Source organism: Cornus florida, unplaced genomic scaffold (assembly GCF_030987335.1).
Source record: "Cornus florida cultivar Cherokee Brave unplaced genomic scaffold, ASM3098733v1 CherokeeBrave_3.0.0_Hap2_Chr03, whole genome shotgun sequence".
Classification (NCBI taxonomy): domain Eukaryota; kingdom Viridiplantae; phylum Streptophyta; class Magnoliopsida; order Cornales; family Cornaceae; genus Cornus; species Cornus florida.
Window position 1 is genome coordinate 83,000,474 of NW_026775573.1, and position 15,703 is coordinate 83,016,176.

A 15,703-nucleotide genomic window follows, 5' to 3' on the forward strand; every position below is an offset into this window, starting at 1 on the left:
TGTACAACATGGACCAGTGCTTTGAAATTGAGAGTGAATAATGTCAAGAGTTGTGATGGACACAGACCAACTTATATGTGTGTATATATAGATCAAAGATATGTGGGATGAGTAGAAAAGAGGCATCAGGATGGGGTGTAGTGAGAGACATTGGCACAATAAGAAGCACATGGATTTGTCTTCCAACTCATCAAGAACTTGAAGACTGATAGAAACTAACATTACAAGAAAAATGACTTAACAAGGGGCGAAAAACAGTTCTACAACGGGCATGGCCATTGTGGTATCCGTTGTTGTTGACTCAGGGTCTTCTACGACAGTTCCAACTCGTTATAGAAATGGGACTTTCTACAAAGGGCAACGCCTGTTGTAGAAAGATTGCTTTCTACGACGGTCTGCGCGTCTTGTAAAAAGAGTACTTCCGACGACGGGTCTGGCCCCTTATAAAAAGCAATTTTTTTTTTTTTTAAAAAAAAAAAATTCAATGGTTGCCTTACATTGCCCCCAATACAAAATCAGTACAACTAAACACAACAATAAATCCACCCAAAGGTATATATATCCACACCAAGCCATGTACAAACAATATGATACAAGATGAAAAAGAGTTCAAGTCATATAAAAATGAAAATTTACATCTACATCCCATTAATCACAAACAAGTAGATCCCAAATTTATTTTATATTCATTAAAGATTACAAAGTTCCCTTCATTGTTACCATTGTACAAGGATTAGAAAAGTTTCAATACCAACACAACCAAGGCATTTCCCATCATGCTCAGATTACAAAAACTTTCCCTCCAAAGCATTCAAGGCAAGCCTCCAAGCAGCTAAACATAACTGAAAACAAAGAAGAAAATTTTAGCCAAAACTCTCACTAAAGAACTCAAGAAAGAAAAAATATATTAAAAATAAATAAATCAGGGCATACATAGATCTATGAATTAATATGTATGAAATAAGTGATAATAAAAAAATGTTCCTGTAAAAGTGTGACAGATAATAGGTTCCCTTGGTAATATCTCCGATTTGCATTAAAATGAGCTGCTAGCCTACCATTAATTGTCTTAGGCCATTAATATTTTAGAAAAAACTGGTAATTAATAAGACTGAAGCTCTCAACTTAAGTATTACGATGTTGGGCTGAAATTATACAAATTTAAGATCAGTCTCACATCAAATACAGGACATAAGCAAACAAGAAAGAATATATAGGCACATTATCTTAATCAAGAGCTTCTGGGTAGGAGGCTTACACAACCACTAGAAGGAAGTGCCTTGTAAATTTCTATGTATTGTTGTCCATGCAATAAAAGACGTGGATCAAATCTAGCAACAAAAAGCAAAATTTTAGTTAATTTTCAATTTACCAAGGTGAATGCATGTGTCGATGATTTATATAAAGGAGAGGTTATGGCCTGACAGGCTAACAAAGTAGTGTTTGTAAATTATCAAATACCAGTGTGTACAAAGATGGAAAAGAACCTCAACCCCTTTCAAGATACATGAATACATACCGCAACCGTGGTAGCTGAGAAATTTGAGACGTAGGTCCATGAGAAAATAGAGCAGCAAAAGTTGCCAGCACCTACAAACTAGGAAATTGACATGAAACTATGTCATCTTGTGTCAAATGTAATATTTTGGCAAAATTCTTTTGCAAACATACTTAATATACTAACTTGAGTAGAACCAAAGGCAACTACAAAGAAAGCACCAATATTGTCCTACTAATGTTCACAGGGTATAACTAAGTACTCAAACAAGCACTTCAATGGAGAGTCTATAACCCCAGTCTCACTTTCCAGTTTGTATAACAGCCTGCAAAATCTTGTCTGTTTCTCATTTGTCTTTCAAAATTCCAATTTTATGTGCTTAGATGCTAACCCATAAATTTTAAGACCAAGTCATTGAAAAATAAAAAGGATATGGAACAATGATATAACTATTTAACAAATACAAGATACAATTATTATATATACATATATCTAAATATGTATATGAAAATTTTAACCTTAAATACATAAAAACCTTGAACAATCAAGAGTAGTTAATACATTGTTCTTTCCACTAAGGAAAACTGTTTTTAGTTGTTTAATATGAAGCATCTGACTAATTTTTCCAAAGTTATACAATCATACAACGTATTTCATCAAATTTCAAGAAAAAAAGAAGAGAGTATATGGCAATAGAGTAAGACTACAATCATACCAATTGGATCAATTATAAACTGTTATAGTACTTCCTTGGATGTGTTGTTCTCTTCTATACGTTGTTTTGTTTATGCTGACAACAATGCTCTTGAGGAGGCACCTAAAAGTGTAATTTAGATGGATCAATGGAAATTCAACCTGAATAAAAGATGCCATTATCATAATTAAGTACTCACTGATATAACGCTAATAATTTTAGAAATAATATTACTTGTCTATGGCAGTATACACAATAATTTCAACTTTCAATTGCAATTTCACACAACCCATTAACAGAATACTTAGAACACAATGAGAACCCTAAAATTTTCTGATGCTATATGTGGAAAAACATCAGTAAGGAACAATCACCGATGGAAAGCTCATAGTTTTAAAATAAAAACTCCATTATATAAATGTGCAAATATATAATAATATTTGGGTTCACAAAATGTATTCAAATTGAAAGAATCAGACAACTTGTTTCACAAAGAATGTAAATATACCATATAATCTCTCTCTCACACACACTCACACACAATGCATATATAAATATATTCTTGGATTATAGATGTAGATTTACAACAATTTGAAGAAGGCGAAACAACTGAACTCACCTGGCCACCAACTTGCTGGCTTTCTAAATTCTTTGTTCACAAACAAAATTGGTACGAAGAAGACAAAGAACGGTTCGAACTCTATTGAAGGTTATGAGGATCAGAATTAGATGAGGAAATTGAAGTAAAAACAGAAGAGGATGGAGAGGATGAAGGCTTTCTAAATCCTCTGTTCATCAGCTTCTTCATTTTCTAGGTCATGTTTAAGCAAAAATTCACAAATTTCGGACATAGTGTAGTGAAGAGGATGAAGATTGTGCATGTTACGCCAGAGTTGTAGATGCCTATTCAATTTATGATTGCTAGGTTTTGCAGGGAAATCTATTATTTAGGATTATTTAGATTATCCCCAACATAATGTAGTGAAGAGGATGAAGATTGTGAATCTGAACAAATTAATTTAAGCAAAAAAAAATATATGTTTCAGTATAAAATAAATAATTTTTAAGCAACAATATATCTATTTCAATCTAAATTAAATAATTCTTGAATAATCCTCAAAGGTTTTGGATGGTAATGGGAGGTAATTTATATTGGATGTTCATTTAAACTTCTCATAGACTCTGGTCTAGGCAGAGGGTGCTGGAAATGGCCTAGTATCAATAATGTGGACCTTATGGAAATTAGAGAGAATATGTCCTATACTGCTCCACCTAACTCTAATAACACGGGTCAATTTATATGGCATATTTAAAACATATAAATGGCGAATCACCATTTTCAATACACTTAATCTCTAACTCTTCATATTGCATTAACCTCCTTCAAGAAAAAAAGAATAATAATAGTAACTAAATAAATAAAACTTAACTACACATGATCATCTTATAGGAGTAATTTCAAGCCATAACAAGGTATCTCATTTCTCCTATTTCAAGTAATTGCCATTTCAAAATTCAATTACATATATTACCCACCACACTACCTCTAAACAACACAAGAATTATATACAACTATAAAAATATTAAAATCAAATAAGCATGATCTGTTGAAGCACAAATTATAGTCGTACCAGTTTATTCAATAACAAAATAATGTTCAACAAATGTTTCACATCGCAATTTCATTGAAGGGCAGATAAAAAATTTAACAAACACAATATGACGATAACTAATCTCCCAAAATAAATGAATTAACAAATAGTTCAACACTAATTCATTGCTTTAGCAATAAAAAAAAAATATTGTGGCTTATCTATCGATAAACATAACATGAAGGTAATCCAAGTTCACACTATAGCTGAAATTTAAAATTATCTAGAACAATATTATAGTCATTTTTCTTTTCCCTCTCACAGGTCCTAAAGATGACATTTTCCCTGATATTTCAGTTTTAACTTTCACCTGTCTTAACAGAATGCTGAAAATTACTAGGATTCCTGTTTTTTCTTTAAATTGTGACAAGTAATTATTAAGGGTGCCATCTGAACTGGTCAAAAAGTATAATCAGCACATACATATTCAAATAATATCATAATCTATCATCGTATATATCATCTACGCACTTGAATGTAATATACTTTGAGACAATAAAAAAAATTAAATGAGTATCCATAACAAAACATATTTTCATGAAATATTCCTCAGTAAAATCTCAAGCTCAGATACTCTCAAAATAAAATTTTATATATGATCGTCCACTCTAAAGAAACAAGAACAAATCAGTCAACATCAAGTTTCTTGCCAATATATTATATTTGAAGAAACTTTAACTAAGAATTTAAGGAATTCGATGATGTTATATCTGCTCTACAAAATAATAAATCTCTAATTCAATGAAAACATTTACATTTGAAAGGTTATAATAAAATAACTAACTTGTAAATTTATATCCATTTTAAGAGAGATACATGGAAAGAAAGAAAAAAAATATATATGTATATCGTTTATACTTTGTCTAGCTAGAGGTCCATAATCACACAATCTTTGAGCAATAGTATGTTAATAAGCGTACATAAGTCCGAAAGACCATGAATCTGAGTTCCTCAATAATGCCATTTCTAACCCTTATAAGAGCATTTACCTTCTTTTACTATCTAAAAAAAAAAAAAAACTACTTAGACACAGAATCATCTTATATAAGGTCAAGGCACAATATTATAATTCCATTTCTTCTTTCCTATGCTCTACACAAAAAAAAAAAAATAAATAAATAAATAAAGAAAAAAGAAAAAAACCTACTTAGACACATAATCATCTTATATAAGGTCAAGGCACAATATTATAATTCCATTTCTTCTTTCCTATGCTCTACACTCTACTTGCCAGCATAGAAAAGTTCAATATATAATTAATTTGAGGATCCAAGGTCTGCAAACTGTTCTGAAGACAGTTAATGGCACTCTCGAACAGATATATTTGGAGGAAGAAGGAATTGGTTAGTTTTGGGTTTGGTTGGCCTAAGGGGCGACACAAAGGCCCCCAAAAGAGGGGTTGGGGTCGCTAAAACTCGAGTCGTGCAAAGAAAGCACTATGAAAACACCATATTCACAGAGTTGACGCTTTGCTTCAGATGTCAAATTGAAAGACTAACCCCAATTTCATAATACACTGTCAAAGACTAACCCCAATTTCATAATACACTGTCAAAGACTAGCCCCAATTTCATAATACACGTCAAAGATTGTTTGTTATTCAATCTTGACTCATGGAAGTCCTAAAGGTTTCATCAATCCGACTATACTATAGGTAAAGAGAAGAGGGGAACTCACTAAACAGACAGAAATTAGATTAAAATCACATACATAGGCAACTATAACATGGTAACTTTGTCCTTGCTCGCTCACTGATAGAACTGGTCGCTGGTCTTCGTCGCTGATCGCCAGTTGTTGGTCTTCGTCGGTCGCCTGTCTTCGTCGGATTAAGATTCTCAATTCTGGTCAGCCTACAGATGATGGTATCTTCTAGGGGTTATAGATGAGGGTTCAGAGAAGGAAAAGATCGAGGAGAAGAACAGAGACTAGAGTTCAGAGATGAATAGAGATGAGAGTTCAGAGATGAACAGAGATGCACCTGGGAAATTTTCCTCTGAAGGTGAAACTCGCCAAAACGAAGCTCCCGAAAAATTCTTGTTTGGACTTAGAGACGGTTAGGGTTTCATATGGATTCCAGAGAGAGAGAGAGAGGGGTGTTTTTGTTTATTGATGTATACGGGAGGATAAATGAATTTTTTCGCCGCCTGATGAAAACAATTTGCCGGGAAAATGAAATTTTCACAAAAAGACACTTAACCCTATTCTAAAAGGCGCCATGCAGGCTTGTTGTAGAAAGTCCACTCCACAATGGGCTATTCGAATACCTTTCTACAATGGGCCATACGGGCCTGTTGTAGAAAGCTCTTTCTACAATGGATCTGTGGGCCTATTGTAGAAAATGTGTTGTAAAAAACCTATTTTCTTGTAGTTGTAGTGTAAATTAGTTTGTTGACAAAACATCATACCCTACCACTTTTAGTATCATAAGAGGTAGAAAGGACCACCCTTGGAGTGAATTTAAGTATTTTAGTAGCTGACCCTTTTGATCAAAGACATGCTGCTTTAGACATCTAAATCGTCACTCTCTGAGTATGGAAGCCTGTAAAGAAGCATTAATATATAACATTTTCAGGTACCAATTCTTAGATTGATACCAAATTCAATCTTTTTTGTAACCAGAACAAGCAACAGTTTAGTGAACGAAACCATAACCAGGTGGTTGAAATTAAAATGAATGGAAACAAACAAATGAGATTTTATAAAAGCATGCATTTTATCTTGTAAATGCAATTGTGAAGGAAATGCTGTAACTGCAATAAAAATAAACCAATCTCTGTTGCAGTAGATAAGTCTTAACAACTTAAGAGGATCGAAAAAAAAACACATAAGAGGTAGGTTATGTGTTTACTCGTTAGAGCTTTAGGGCTCTGATACCATAAAGAAGCTTTGCTTGGAAAAGATCTTTGATTGTATTACAATCTATATTACACGTGCAAGGAGACTTACATATATATATATATATATATACACATCATGCCTAAATTGCCTAATCCTAACTAGGAAGGAAATAATAGATTAGGGACAGAATTATGTGTTGACAAAGGTAAGAAAAACCTTCCAAAACTAAAACTAATTAAGGTATGCTGATTGCAGATCCACTTTTTAAAGGAATAAATGAAAATCATGAAGGAGAGATTGACCACTTGGTGGGATTGACATCCCTGATACTTTGTTCCCTACTTCTGCGTTCCCTATTTCTGCAGAGTGCAGTACTTCAAATTATTATTGTTTGAAGGACATACATGATGAGTTATCACATCATGTACTTGAATTATTATTGTTTCTTTTCTGTAATATTTCTCAGGTGATTTGCCATGGCCTACAATTTTAGTAGAACAAACAGTGGAGGGCTACCTAGATTTCTTTAACATGCATAATACATCTCAAAAATTAGTTGCCCATGTGACAAAGTAGTTGACCACAAAGCTGAGCACTAAGTCATCTTCTGCAAAGTTGGACAAATTAGTTCTCCATGTGACAGTGTTCCTCCACTCATACAAGTGAGAATTGGTGATGGTATAAGCTTGGTCTAAAAATGGAAGGATGATAGGTTGACTACAAGCTCTAAATTTTAGCCGGCATACATATATATATGTATGTATGATGTTGTTTCAATAATGCTGCCGGCTAAAAAAACCAAATGTAGGTACACAATGGAGACGAAGAGTTTCATTCAATAGGTCCAATTTAAATATTTCAGTTGATTTTCAATTTGTGGAAATTGCCAATGTTGAATTGCATGACCTATTTGTAAAGAAAAAAATACAAATCTCAGATTGTATGTAATTCATTGAGATGCATCATGACCAGATAAGATTCTTTTTATAAAGTTGGAAGATATTATGTATTGAAATTTATTAAGGAAACTAAAAAAGCACAAGTAAAATTGAGGAATCTCAGTCTAAATACAGAGAATCAGAAAAGTGTCTGCACCATGGCCTTTCTGATAACTTGGCATACATGGAAATGCTCCCAAAGGACTCCCTAGACATGTTTATCCATGCTCCGTTTGTTTCGACGTAAAATATTCTTTTTGGAAAATATTTTTCTTTTCCTCGTAATATATTCTTTTTGAAAAATATATTACTTTTTTTAGTAAAATATTCTTTTATTTTTACTTTGTTGGTGTTTGGTAAAAGTCTACGTCGAAATTGATGTTGACTCCATCCGGACATGTAAAATAACTTGTCGAAAATTAATGGATAAGTTATTTTTGTTAAATTTTAATATATATATTTTTCATAGATATTTTAGTACAACCAAACACAAAAAAATAAAAATATATTTTTTTACGTTCAAACAAACGGAGGGAAATATATTTAGTGATTTCGATGTTCAACATTTTAGAGACATACTAAAGTGTCCTTTCGATGCATGACAGCTAAACGACTTCCAATTCAACCAGAGGAACATTAATAATTCATGCTTCTTTATCCAAAAATGCTTTAAAAAATGGTCAAATATGCAGTACAAATAACCATTGTCACAGATTGTTTTCCGATTATCCAATTCTTGATAAGATTTAGCCAAGTGGCTCTTCAAAATATTAGAAAATAAAACATGTGATAAATTAATAGTGCCTGTTCTTCTGGATAATTTCTTTCGCCCTAACTTTAGGCACATCTTCAATAGTACACATTTCCATTAATTTTCTCTTATAAATGTGAAGGATAATGTTGTGCTAAATATATGCAGTGTAGCCACTCAAATTCTGACAATAAGTTTGAAGACAGAATCATTTTGACACCTCACTGAATAAAACTGTTGTCTGTTTGTAGGGTCACTTTTTTGCTTTAGTAGTGAACTTTTATACAAATCTCCCTTCTCTTTTATGCTTGTAATGGAGTACTTAATCACGAGTATGAGACCTTCAATCCTTTGATTTCATACCTTATATAGTTTTAGGATTTATTGATTCGTAGACCAAACATGACGCGAGAAAGAACATAAAGTATATATTTCTTGACAGAGAGAAATAGGGACAAGCAAGCTAGTCTCTTCATTTTTGTAATGTGGATTTTACTGAAAATCCATCCCATAATACCTGGAATACAAGAAATTGTTAATTAAATAAGATTTTTGTGTTTTTCAACTTGTAAATAAATCATTCAATGTAAAGCTTTAAACATTTTGGCTAATCTGAGCTAGCTGCATCTCTAAAGCCGTGTTTTTATGAGTTGTGTGAAGTTGTCATCTTTTAATGTTTATTGTTGCTTTTGAATACTGACACAGTTATAGAAAAACCAAATTGATATAAAATATAGGCTAAAGAAAGTATTATCAAAAGCATGTCCATACGTCTAATGGATTAAATCTTTTGGTGAATTAAGTGAATTCTTTCGAAATTCAGAATACATTAAGAAAAAAAATGCCATAAATTACTGTTGCCGGTTACTCTGTTAAGATGTGCCTGGACAGGAACAGTCTTCAATATACTTAATAGTTACTGAAGAGCAAAGCCTATTTGTTACTGAGTCATTGTTGTGTTGTGACTACATGTCTGCTAGGTCATGTATCAATAATGATAATTGATTTGGACATTTTTTTTAATGGTCAAGCTAACATGGATTGAGCCAATATGGAACTCTCATCAACAAATTGATTGAGGACACAACATTCAGTGGGTATCATTAATTATTGACTTATGTTAGTCCTGGTTGTTGCAAAATTAAACCAAAAACACAGAAAAACAAATCAAACACACACACAAGAACATACAGATTTAGTGAATTAGGACTACATGCACGGGTTGTAGGGATTACAATAAGTTCAAAAAAACGGCCACAATACAAAGAGTTCTGAATGAAATACATACCATCACACCAGGGAAACAAAATAGGTGAGGATATTACCAAAATACCCTCGCCCTTGGTGTGCTCCAGACTACACATCAGGAGTTTGACTAATTGCATTGTGTAAAGATGTTAAATAGATCATCATTGATGTGATACCCCTAGATTCTAGAGCCACGGGTGATTAAGTCCGAGCATAGATCCTAAACAATTAATATTTAAATGAACACAGATAACAAAAGAATTAAGAAATAAATAATAAAGCTAAAAGATTTCTAAATATTAAATCCTCAAAATTAAATAATTATAATAATCCGACAATCCAAAACCTACACGATAACAACTCGGGAATCCATCTAGTGGACCCCTAAATAAAATCCCAACTGGAAATGAATTATTGAAAATAAAATCCAACTAAAACATAAGTAAGAAACCTACGTAGTCAGAGGAATGAGTGACTGTCTCTACTCGGCACGGTCAAGCTCTACGGCTGGAACTGTCGAACACCTGAGAAATATGATAGTGGGTCAGGCCCACGAATAAGATCTATTCTAACTACAATCCAAACAGGGACTTAATATGCAAATACATCCTAGATAACTTAGCAATAACTAAAATAGTTCACATATGTATATATCCACACTAAGGGACTCTCACTGGACTACAAAGGGAGTCTCAACCTGAATAGAAGGTAACATACAAAACTCACCAGAGGTGGGCATGAGTACCTAGACCTAACAGGGTATACCTCTACCATCATAGCCAGTTAAGCATTCCAATGCATATACGCTCCCTAACCATCGATTCTGAGATTCAAGCTCAAATCATGGTACCATAATCATATATTTAAAATCCATCCAAAACCAGAGTATGTCATTCAATTGTTCATTGATCTAATATAAAATACAAGTAACAACTAATCTACTTAGTCACTCAACTTATTCGGTTGATCTGACTTAAATATAAATAACAAATAATACAGTTAGTTACTCAACTTACTCAATTAATCTGATTTAAATATAAATAGGACTTAATTTTATAATTCACTCCCTTATTCCAGAGTAGGTAGGACTTAGCATTAATCTGACTTAAATACAAATAACACATAATCCAGTTAGTCACTCAACTTACTTAGTTGATCTGACTTAAACATAAGTAGGACTTAATTTTATAATCCATTCCCTTATTTCAGAGTAGGTAGGACTTAGCGTTTTGAGCTAAACCATCCCTAATATGCCATTGTCCCATACCGGTGTATACAATCCATAATATCCATGTAACTGACAGAACATAATTTAATGGTTCATTAATTAACATCTAGAATAACATCCATGTAATTGACAATTTAAAAAATTTAATTTAAACTTCAATTAATCCACAAGACAGTCCAATAATTGACAAAGTAGTAACCAATAAAGCGTCAATTAAAATCCACGGAATGATATAATATAAATCAGATAACCAACTGAGCATATTATATTCAATCACACTTAGGTATAATTAAACAAATCAAATTAACTTGCTAGAACAACAAGTAAGTAAATATTCCATATCCAGTGACAGCATGCAAATAAATAATTAAATTTCATGATGTCGAGTAATATTAGTATATACTAACTGTTTAAGATTTTAACAAGTTGATTTAAATCATTTAAAACCCTTTAAAACCCAGAATTCCATTTCAGCCCCCAAAGTTCCAAAAACCACAAAAAATACACTTACTGGTGTATTTAAACAAGAGAGCCAGCCGGCTCTCCCAAAGAGGGAGCCGGCTCTTCCTCATGGAGAGTCGGCTCTCTCACTTAGGGAGCCGGCTCCCTCCTTTAGGGAGTCGGCTCTCTCTCCCACAGAGAGCCGTAAACTGATCCGATTGTCTTCTTCACCTCCGACAACGTTGCAGAACCCTCTGTAATGTCTAATACAGTTCCTAGGGTTCAATTCATGTCCCAAAACTACTCAAAAAAATATCTAAACTCTAGTATGCATCATTAACAAAAATTTAGAACACATATGAGAAAATAATTGATACGAAGAAATAGATTAAATTTACAACACATATACAGATTAATTCTGATTTAATAAGCATACAAGATTAATTTAATGTCCGATTAAAATCCTATAAATCATCTAGGTATGCACAGAACACAGATCAAGGGGAAAGAGTAAGAATAAAACTTGTTGTGGAGATTTCAGTTTTGAAACCTTAACGTCGTCTTCCTAAGTTTTCCTATGACTTCCGTTCACTGTCAACCTCCTACTGCTTTGGTTCAAATCCACAAGCAATACCTTCCCTCTTTCTTGGTCCGTCCTTTAATCTATGGCCGAAACCCCAACTTAATCTCTCTGTTTTTCTCACAACTCTCTGTTACTTCTCTCTGCATCTATTGTGCAGTGAATAGGGGTTCTAAAACCCTAGGCAGACATACTACATATATTGTGACGGCCCAAGTTTTTCAACCCGGTGCGTCAGTGATGAACTGAAAGATGACCCGATAACGGATCCAAAATGCGGAAGCAAAAGACAAAACAACGGTCTCTAGAGATATAACATGGCTCTAAGACACCATTATGACCCTCAACGAGGTCACGGAACCCAAAGGAATCAAATGGGGAAGCAATGTTTCAAAAACGAACAAGATTGAACCTAGGGGCAAAATCATCATTTCTAGCTTAAAAGTGGGTGCACCAAGCACACCATTGGAAAGACAACGAAAAATCAATTAACTTAGACCCAAAAATCGCTTGATTCGGAGTCCGGATGAAGAAGATATGGCTTACGGAAGAAGAAGGGGCAAAACGGTCAAAAAGGGGATAACCAAGAACATCTAACCGGTTAGGAAGCCAAAAATCTCAACCAAAGCACTGCCCATGCACATGTAACAGGTTATGAAGCCCCATCTAAACGTTTAGATGTGAAGGGGCAGTAAGGGAGCGACCCAAATACCTGGCAGCAGAGGTTTTTCCGGAAAAAATGGAAATTTGTGGGTCAAGATGACATTTTCTGAAAAAAACTCAAAGAAGAAACCCCCCTCAAAATCGAGTTTTCTATGTGACATAAAAAAAAAATCGAAAAATACGCAATGTGAAATGCCCAAAATGCTCTCCTAAGAAAATTGGTCCAGAGGGTCCAAAAAGCTGCTAAATTTAAAAACTGAGAGCTGAACTTCGTATGCGATTTCCGATACCAAGACAAAATTTTTTGAAAAAACACCAAAAAGAAACACCCCTAAAATCATGTTTTCTATTCAACCATGTTGAAAGAAGGAAATAAAACTGAATTGAAAAGTCTAGAATGCCCCTAGATCAGAATATGCAACAAAAACGCAAAATGAGTCCGTTGAAGGCTCAAAACACAAACGATGAGGTTTTGCCCAGAAATGACTATGCACGCAAACGTAACTTACCTATTTAGACGGGCTACAATGGTCCATGGTTTAAAAACATAGCCGATGCAAAATCCGACCCCCCAACGGGCAAAAAGGCAAAAATGGACTTGGAATGGAAAACATGGAATCCAAAAATACAAAATGGAGTCAATTGACCGTTTGACCCTTGGCCACACTTCATACAAGATTAATGAGACCCTATGAAAGAATGAGAATGGAATTCCCACACCCAATGCAACCATGGTGAAGCAATGACTTGCGATTTTTTAAGATTTTCATAATATTTCATGAGGTTAGAAGTTACAAAAAATTCAATATACATGTCAATGGCCTCCGGCCTCATCTCATATATGTTGAATACATTGAAAGGAGTGTACTTAAGTACACATTACATACATGGAATCAAATATACATATTTTGACATATAAGTCTACAAAATGACATTTCATGCTAACATTCGCATGAAATGGAAACTTGAAAGCTACACGACATCCAAGGAATGCTAGGCGTCATGAACCAAGTCTTCGTACCTGAAATATGCCCCAGTATCGTTGGGGTGAGTAACATAAAGCTACTCGTAGGAGATGAGCATGCATCGACCTAGTATTTTACAAATTTATCACCTTAAGGTGAAACATGTTAAAGGGGTTCATGCCACCTAACGTCTATGTCCAAATGAGACTGGGGGAGCATCCTAAGCTACCTTAGAGTCTAAGCAATAAGAATCATGATATACATACGTGTATGAAACGAATTATGGTTGGGATAATCTAAAGAACACGATAAGAAGAATGCTTGAGCATAGATTAACATGAATTGTGTTTTCAATACAATTGAACTAGGTCTAGAGTAATCCATATAACATGACAAAAGCATATTTGAATACAAGTTAACAAGAATCACATACCCATGCAGTCCAACAACAAAATAGTATGTTATACAATGCAACAAGGTATAAGTTCTCAAAGCCATCAACTTAGAATCTAAAGCACAAAATAACAGTGGTGGTTCATGTCACTTTAGGGTTACTAGTCCATGGGTAACCTCCCTATGTGCGCACTAGACTACATAGAGGGACTATCCCCCGTACTAGAACCACATCCTAGCCATAGTCAAACAATGATATCCCCAAGTTTCCAAAATCAACAAGTTGTGCAACAACGCATATATCAATAGGAATATGTAAGATAATCAACTATCTACCAAGCACAACCAAATTTTGAAACCTATACAATACATGCTCTAAATCCACAACTAATATGATATGATGAATGTCGAATCTTTAGTGTGCGATTCGTTACACGCTATGCATGAATGATGTTAAATATGAAGTGTGCAAATCATTACGCAAGATAAAAATATATTCAATATTAAAAACATAAGCTCATGAGTTTAAATACAACAACAAGGTAGAACTTTAATTAAATCATGCTAATTTAAATCCCAAGGTTCTAAAACAACTTCAAATAGTCCCAAATTAATATATAGTAGTAAACAAGTCATGGCAAATACAAATATCAAGTTAAAACCTTAATTAAGCTAATGGGACCACAAAATAGATTTTAATTAATTCTTTTAATTAAAATCTCTTGATTTTTAAACATAACCAAATGCTCTCAAATTAACCTATGTTGGAAAACATGCCAAGAACTAATGTAATATCACATTACAAATTTATTTCATTCAATTTAAAACCATGTGAATTAAACTTTCACTAAAGTTAAATATAAATTAAAAGTTACAATTCTCATGCAATTAATCCTAATTTAATATATGTGAACAACTATACCTAAGCTTAATTTTCTAGCATGCCACAATACAATTCCAAGTTGTATATCATTATGAGGATTAAATCTTAAATATGGAATTTAATTAAATAAAAGGTTTCAAAACCTAACCGAATATTCTAAATCAAATATATGTGAAGCTATATGGCATGTAAATCAAGAATATCAAGTCGGAATTCAAATAGAGTGAATAGTGCACTCAGGGCAAATTAATTAATTAAATTAATTAATAATTACTAATTTTCAGAATACCTCCAATTACTTTTATATTCAACTGTGTTGGAGAGCATGCTAAGGCCTAATTTAATATGCTAACACATATTGATTTTGAGCTAGTTAAGGCCACATGATTTAATATTTTATTCAAGATAAATATTAAATAAAATCTTTATTACTTATTCAAATTCCCTCAATTTAATATATGTCAATGACCATATTATAGAGTATTATATTACCATGCTACATGTTTAAAACAAGTCATAAGCAACCGGAAAAATCAAATCCAATACAAGAAAATTAAATAGTAAAATCTCTAGATTTCATATTCAAGCATGCAATCAAGTTGTATAAACATCAATAGCATGTTATATAACAAGAATTAAAGCTATAACACCTCCTACCTCAATTTGAGATGAAAATCCCAAATCCCCATCGAATTGAAACGGCTCTGAATCCGACGAAACTCCTAGGTTTTGTCGGGGACAACATGATCTATATGAATCTCCAAGAAGCCCCATGAAAATCCAAACTTGACTCTTAACCCAAACTCAAGAATCTAATAAGGGAGAATGGTAGAGCACGTCGAGGGGAGCGATAAACGTAAAGGCCGAAGAGATTTCACTTAGGAAATCAAGTGGAGGAGAAGGTCAAAGGGTGGCAGCCATGGGAGGGAGC

General features: G+C 33.5%; 1 long non-coding RNA gene across 3 annotated transcripts; it reads right to left on the minus strand.

Annotated features, from left to right (window-relative positions):
* Positions 1–619: 619 nt before the first annotated feature.
* Positions 620–6,017, minus strand: LOC132300816 (uncharacterized). Of its 3 annotated transcripts, XR_009480579.1 has the most exons (6): positions 5,823–6,017; positions 5,555–5,694; positions 2,214–2,353; positions 1,520–1,597; positions 1,259–1,331; positions 620–842 (listed from the first exon to the last, which is right to left on the minus strand). It is a non-coding gene; the product is annotated as an uncharacterized LOC132300816 (long non-coding RNA). The 3 variants fall into 3 exon arrangements; XR_009480577.1 differs by having other exon boundaries at positions 5,555–6,015; XR_009480578.1 differs by having other exon boundaries at positions 2,214–2,315; positions 5,555–6,014.
* Positions 6,018–15,703: the final 9,686 nt, after the last annotated feature.